The 7,498-nt window shown below is 44.1% G+C and overlaps 1 pseudogene; it reads right to left on the bottom strand.

Annotated features, from left to right (window-relative positions):
- Positions 1 to 6,096: 6,096 nt before the first annotated feature.
- LOC105502364 lies at positions 6,097 to 6,573 on the bottom strand (annotated as a pseudogene).
- Positions 6,574 to 7,498: the final 925 nt, after the last annotated feature.

Below are 7,498 nucleotides of genomic sequence, written 5' to 3'. Positions count from 1 at the left end.
CGGTCACGTGGCACGGGGCGCGCGCGGGCTTCTGGAAACTGTAGTCCTTTGGGTGTTACTCCTGCCTCCGCCCTCCTAGAGTCTCCTGGGCTACCAAGGCCACGTGGCGAAATCGAGAAGCACAAAAATGGCCGGGCGCGGTGGCTCACGCCTGTAATCCCTGCACTTTGGGAGGCCGAGGTGGACGGATCATGAGGTCAGGAGATCGTAGACCATCCCGGACAACACGGTGAAACCCCGTCTCTACTAAAAATACAAAAATTAGCTGGCTAGGCAGGAGAATCGTTTGAACCCTAGAGGCAGAGGTTGCAGTGAGTCGAGATCGCGCCACTGCACTCCAGCCTTGCGACAGAGCTCGACTCTTATCAAACAAAAAAAAAAAAAAAGAGAGAGAGAGAAGTGCAAAAACCTCACCTGCCAGGTGCTAGAGTCCTCTCTCATGCTACACCGCTTGTTCCGGCGGCTTAACTTTATTAAGGCCCCTGTTAATTGCAGCTGAATAACCATCCCAAAGCTAAGCAATTTCGTGTGGGATTCTGGAGAGTTGAGAAATAGGAAAATAACTTTTGATGGAGGCAGCTGGCAGGGCTAGCACTGCCTGCAATGTTGTGGTAAAGGACAGGTCCCACAGAAAAGACTAGCAATATGAGGCAGTGCCAAAACTATGGAATTTGAAGTCAAATGAGCTGAGATTTCCACATTGATGTCTTAGATCAATTACTTCACCTCTCCCAGCCAGTTTCCTTATCTAAAATATATACGTGATGATGATTCTGCCCTTACAGGAATGTTGACATTACTGTAGTAATAACAATTCACATTATGGATTGTTTTCTATTTGCCATGCCATGCCATGTTTTCTATTTGCCATTTCCCAAAATGACCCTATGGAACAGATAGCACTGTTATTCCCATTATATGGTCAATATGTGCCAGTATACTCTATAAAGTACTATACAAATACTAGATACTCTTTTCTAGCATAGACTGCCAGTAAATTCACTGAGCTTGCAGAATTATGACAGGAAAACATATTAAAACCCAAAGTAGACTGGGCTCTGTGGCTCATGCCTATAATGCCAACACTTTGGGAGGCTGAGGTGGGAGGATCACCTGAGTCCAGGAGTTCGGAAGGACCAGCCTGAGCAACATAGTGATACACTGTCTCTACAAAAAATACAAAAATTAGCTGGGAGTGGTGGGCACACCCTCGGTCCCAGCTACTCAGGAGGCTGACGTGGGAAAAATTGCTTGAGCCCGGAAGGTTGAGGCTGCAGTGAGCCATGACTCGCCATTGCACTCTAGCCTGGGCAACAGAACGAGACACTGTCTTCTCAAAAAAAAAAAAAAAAACCAAACTGCCTAACTAAAAAGCCATGACACTACTATGCAGCCATTGTAAAGAATGCTATGAATGCATATTTATTTGAAAACATTTTCATGATACATTGAGCAGAAACATATATAGTATCAAATTTTCATAAGTGAATTCTATTAGGTTGGTGCAAAACTAATTGTGGTTTTTGCCGCTTAAAATATAATATTTATAATATATAATATTTATATTAATATATTAAGTGATATATTAACATAACATGTAACATAATGTTTACTATAATATTTATAATACCTATGTATATGTGTTGGTAAAAAAAGACAAATAATATTAACAATATTGCAACTTTGGGTAATAAGATCATGTGTGATTAAAATTAGTTTTTCCTTATGTTTTCTAATTTTTCTACAAAGAATATGAAGTACATGTACAATTTTTTTTTTTAAATTACTGCAAAAAGTGACTCAGGACTGGGCGTGGTGACTCATGCCTGTGATCCCAACACTTTGGGAGGCCGAAGCAGGCAGATCACCTAAGGTCAGGAGTTTGAGACCAGCCAAAACACAAAAATTAGCCAGGTGTGGTGGCATGCGCCTGTAGCCCCAATTACTCAGGAGGCTGATGCAGGAGAATCACTTGAACCCAGGTGGTGGAGTTTGCCATGAGCCGAGATCGTGCTCCTGCACTCCAGCCTGGGCGACAGAGCCAGACTCTTGTCTCAAAAAAATAAAAAATGAAAAAAGAGACTCAGGCATAAAAACCAAACTCAAAATAGTTTTTAATATTGCCTGGCACACAGTCTACTTTCCCCAGACTGACTCAGCAACAGTTATGAGCATCTCCTCAGAAATGGCTTTATAGACCAAGAAGCAAAATATTTTATTTTAAGGGGATCCTTTTAGTGAAATTTTACATCCTCTCCCTTTGGTCATTTTTGGATGACTTGAAATAAACAGTCTTGCCTGTGTTCCTAGACAGATGTTATAATGTTGCTAGGCAAATGTCATAAATCAGAGGATAAGATTAGGAATATTTTTTACTACGTAGGAAGCATGAGTTAGAGTAGCAATCCTTATGCAACTTTTTTGTACATGTAATGTGCAAATTATTATCCTTGGACACCAACTTTCAAAACTGCCTGCAGAAGAATGATGGCCGGGTGTGGTGGCTCACGCCTGTGATCCCAGCACTTTGGGAGGCCGAGGTGGGCAGATCACCTGAGTTCTAGAGTTCAAGACCAGCCTGGCCAACATGGTGAAACCCCATCTGTACTAAAAATACAAAAAAAAAAAAAATTTGCCAGGCGTGGTGGTGCAGGCCTGCAGTCCCAACTACTCAGGGGGTTGAGGCAGGAGAATTGCTTGAACCTGGAAGGCAGAGGTTGCAGTGAGCCAAGATTGCCCCATTGCACTCCAGCCTGGGCAACAGAGTGAGACTCCATCTCAAAAAAAAAAAAAAAAAGTAGGCCGGGCGCGGTGGCTCAAGCCTGTAATCCCAGCACTTTGGGAGGCCGAGACGGGTGGATCACGAGGTCAGGAGATCAAGACCATCCTGAGCTACACGGTGAAACCCTGTCTCTACTAAAAAAAATACAAAAAACTAGCCGGGCGAGATGGCGGGCGCCTGTAGTCCCAGCTACTCGGGAGGCTGAGGCAGGAGAATGGCGTAAACCCGGGAGGCGGAGCTTGCAGTGAGCCGAGATCGCGCCACTGCACTCCAGCCTGGGCGACAGAGCTAGACTCCGTCTCCAAAAAAAAAAAAAAAAGTATTATGATAACTTTGATTGACTTGACAGCAACTTCAGTGTCTAGTTAGTGCAGGAACAGCAATAGAAAAGCTATGAAATCCTTCCACTAAATCCAATAGGATATCCTGGACTGCATCCTGGAATTGAAAAAGGCAATAGTGGAAAGCCTGATGAAACTTGAATGAAGTGCAGAGTTTAGTTAAAAGTATTGTACCAATGCTGATTGCCTAGTTTTGACAAATGTGCTATGGTTATATAAAATGTTAACATTAAGGAAAGCTGGGTGATGGATATACAGTAACTCTCTACACCTTGCAACTGTTCTTATTATTAAATATTACATTATTCCACCTGGTGGACAGAATAATTTTTTTTTTTCTTTTTTTTTTTGAGACGGACTGTCACTCTTTTTGCCCAGGCAATGACTGGATCTCGGCTCACCGCAACTTCCGCCTCCCGGATTCAAGCGATTCTCCTGCCTCAGCCTCCCCCAGTAGTTGGGATTACAGGCATGCACCACCACACCCGGCTAAGTTTCTATTTTTAGTGGAGACGGGGTTTCTCACTGTTAGTCAGGCTAGTCTGGAACTTCCAACCTCAGGTGATCCGCCCGCCTCGGCCTCCCAAAGTGCTGGGATTACAGGCACGAACTACCGCACCCGGCAGAATAATTTTTTTTTAAATTTCAGACGGAGTTTCACTCTTGTTGCCAAGGCTGGAGTGCAGTGGCATAATCTCAGCTCACTGCAACCTCCGCCTTCCAGGTTCAAGCAGTTCTCCTGCCTCAGCCTCCCGAGTAGCTGGGACTAAAGGTGGAGGCCACCACACCCAGCTAATTTTTGTATTTTTAGTAGAGACAGAGTTTCACCATGTTGGCCAGGCTGGTCTTGAACTCCTGACCTCAGGTGATCCACCCGCCTCAGCCTCCCAAAGTGCTGGGATTACAGGTGTGAGCCACTGCGCCCAGCCTGGACAGAATAATTTCATCTCCCCCAAAAGATATCCACATCCTAATCCCCAGAACCTGTGAATATGTTAGGTTACTTGACAAAGAGAAATTAAGGCTGCAGATGGCATTAAGATTGTTAATCAGCATAAGGAGAGTATCCAGGATTATCAGAGTGCACCCAACATAGTCACAAAAATGAAAAGTACAAGAGGGAGGCAGAAGAAGAGTCACAGGGAGAGGTGGCTATGGAAGAAGACCAGAGTGAGCATTGTGAGGACAAGGCATTACTGGCTTTGAAAATGGGAAGAGGCTAGGAATATGGACAGCGGCCTCTACCAACTGGGAAAGGTAGGGAAACAGGTTGTCCTCCAAAGCTCCCAGGAGGGAACACAGCCTTGCCTATGCCATGATTTTAACCCAGTGAGACTATATCTGACTTTGGACCTACAGAACAGATAAGAAATATATGTTATTTTAAGCCACTAAGTTTCTGGTAATATGTTATAGCAGCAAAAGAAAATAAATACACTCAAAAATTAAAAAATAAATAAATAAACAAGCAAAACTAGACTGGGCGTGGTGGCTCATGCCTGCAATCCCAGTGCTTTGGGAGGACAAGATGGGAGGATCTCTTGAGACTGGGATTTCGAGATCAGCCTGGGCAACATAGTGAGACTCCATCTCTATAAACAAGTAAATATTTAAAAAGTGTGATTAAAAAGAAAACTTCTGTTTGAGACCAGCCTGACCAACATGGAGAAACCCTATCTCTACTAAAAATACAAAATTAGCAGGACGTGGTGGCGCATGCCTGTAATCCCTGCTACTCAGGAGGCTGAGGCAGGAGAATCACTTGAACCCGGGAGGCGGAGGTTTCGGTGAGCTGAGATTGCGCCACTGCACTCCAGTCTGGGCAACAAGAGCAAAACTCCATCTCAAACAAACAAAAAACTTCCAAATGGCTGCCTGTGTTTCCAACACATATTCAATATGGGACTGTACAATTATTCATGCTCCATAGAAAGTAACAACAAAACAGAAAATGCACCCCAAAAAATTTTTTTGAAACAGGGTCTTGCTCTGTATTCAGGCTGGAGTGCAGTGGCTTACTCACAGCTCATGGCAGCCTCAACCACCCGGGCTCAAGCAATCCTCCCACCTCAACCTCCTGAGTAGCTGAGACCACAGGTATGTGCCACCATGCCCAGCTAATTTCCTTATTATTTGTAGAGACTAGGTCTCACTGTGTTGCAAAGGTTGTTCTCAAACTCCTGGGCCCAAGCAATCTACTCACCTCAGCCTCCCAAAGTGCTGGGATTACAAGTTTGAGCCACCATGACTGGCCCACAAAAAAATTATACTTCACTTTGAAAGGCATGCAATTCTATGTTTATTATTATTATTATTATTATTATTTATTTATTTATTTTTTGCAGATGTCTAACCTTCCCAGTTCGTTTTGGTTAGACTATTATAAAAATCAACTGTACTCCAGATACAGGTTGAGTTACACAGAAAAGCCACTGAAGCAGTGAAATATCCAATGACATACTGGAGACATTTGAGTGTCAGAAATGGTAGTCCTGTGTAACCTCCTCATCCTCCTCACTACTCAGAGGACTTTCAGCAAGATACTGCCAATCTACACAATGAGGACTGATGCTTCTGATTAAGAGTGTCCATTTGAATCATTCATTAATTTGTTCAACATTTATTTAGGAACTCTGTGTGCACTGTGCTGTAGACCTGCTCCTGACCTCATGAAGGTTAAGGTCTGGTGGAGGAGGCAGGCATTACACAAGTGAAAAATCAGGTTAAATTGCCATGAAAGAAAATAACTTAGTAAACTTTTTTGGTTTTTTTTTGAGATGGAGTCTAGCTCTGTTGCCCAGGCTGGAGTGCAGTGGGGCAACCTCAGCTCACTGCAGCCCCCGCCTCCTGGGTTCAAGTGATTCTCCTGTCTCAGCCTTCTGAGTAGCTGAGACTACAGGCGCGTGCCGCCACGCCTGGCTAATATTTTTTTTTTTTTTACAGTCCAGAGGTCTTTTATTTTTTTAACACCTATTATGCCATGAATTCGTAGGTAAGAGGTTCCAGCAGCTCAGGCTCCTTCCCTTTGGTTCTCACAAAGTACGCCTCTCTGGGTGGAGGAGGCTGGTGCTTCAGTTGAACCCAGGTACTTTCTCTTTGGCTTCTTTCTTTTTCTGATCATTTTCCTTCACACGTTTCAGGAAGCTATGTCGGCTTTTGGAGTGCTTAATGCGCTCAATATGCACATTAATTCTCTTGGCAAGAATCTTGCACTTGTTTATTTACAACAATGCCAACAGCATGCTGGGGAACATTGTAGACTCTTCCAGTTTTGCCATGATAACACTTGTGGGGCATTCCTTTTTGAACAGTACCCATTCCCTTGATGTCTACAGTATCACCTTTCTTATAGATTTGCATATACGTGGCCAAAGGAACAATGCCATGTTTTCTAAAAGGCCTAGAGAACACATATTGGGTGCCTCTCCTCTTTCCCTTTGTGTTTGTCATTTCTGGAAGATGTGGTTCCAGCCAAAAGGGAGCTACCTTTTGTATTTCTAGTAGAGACTGGGTTTCACCATGTTGGCCAGGCTGGTCTCGAACTCCTGACCTCAGGTGATCTGCCTGCCTCGGCCTCCCAAAGTGCTGGGATTATAGATGTGAGCCACCGCGCCCGGCCAGTAAACATTTTTTAAATTAAATAACCAACCATTTCATCAGGTGTTATGGGTTGAATTGTGTTCCCCTCCCCCTTAAAAAAAATCATATGTTGAAGTTCTAACTCCTAGTACCTCAGAATGTGACGTTATTTCAAAATAGGGTCTTCTCAGAGGTTGTCAAGTTAAAATGAGGTCACTCAGATGGCCCCTAATTCAATATGACTGCTGTCCTTATAAAAGAGGGAAATTGGCCTGGTGTGGTGGCTCATACCTGTAATCCCAGCATTTTGGAAGACCAAGGCAGGAGGATCACTTGAGCCCAGAAGTTTGAGACCAGCCTGGGCAACATAGGGAGACCTCATCTCTACCAAAAAAAAATTTTTTTAATTGATCAGACATAGTGGCATGCATCTGTAGTCCCAGCCACTCAGGAGGCCGAAGCAGAAGGATCACTTGAGCCCAGGAGTTCGAGGCAACAGTGAGCTATGATCACACCACTACACTCCAGCCTGGGCAATAGAGCAAGACCATCTCAAAAAATTAAACTTAAAATTAAAAAATGAAAGGGGGAAATTTGGAGACCAAAACATACACACAGGGGGAGTGCCATGTGCTGATGAAGGCAGAAATGGGGGACATCCTCCTATAAGCCAAGGAATGCCAAAGAGTGCCATAGGCAAGAGTCATGGAACAGATTCTCTCTTAAAGCCCTCAGAAGGGGCCAGGCGCAGTGACTCAAGCCTGTAATCCCAGCACTTTGGGAGGCCAAGACGGGC

Source organism: Colobus angolensis, unplaced genomic scaffold, assembly GCF_000951035.1.
Source record: "Colobus angolensis palliatus isolate OR3802 unplaced genomic scaffold, Cang.pa_1.0 Scaffold8, whole genome shotgun sequence".
Taxonomy (NCBI): Eukaryota; Metazoa; Chordata; class Mammalia; order Primates; family Cercopithecidae; genus Colobus; species Colobus angolensis.
The sequence above is the reverse complement of the archived record's forward strand: the minus strand, read 5'-3'. Positions and strand labels throughout refer to the sequence as shown.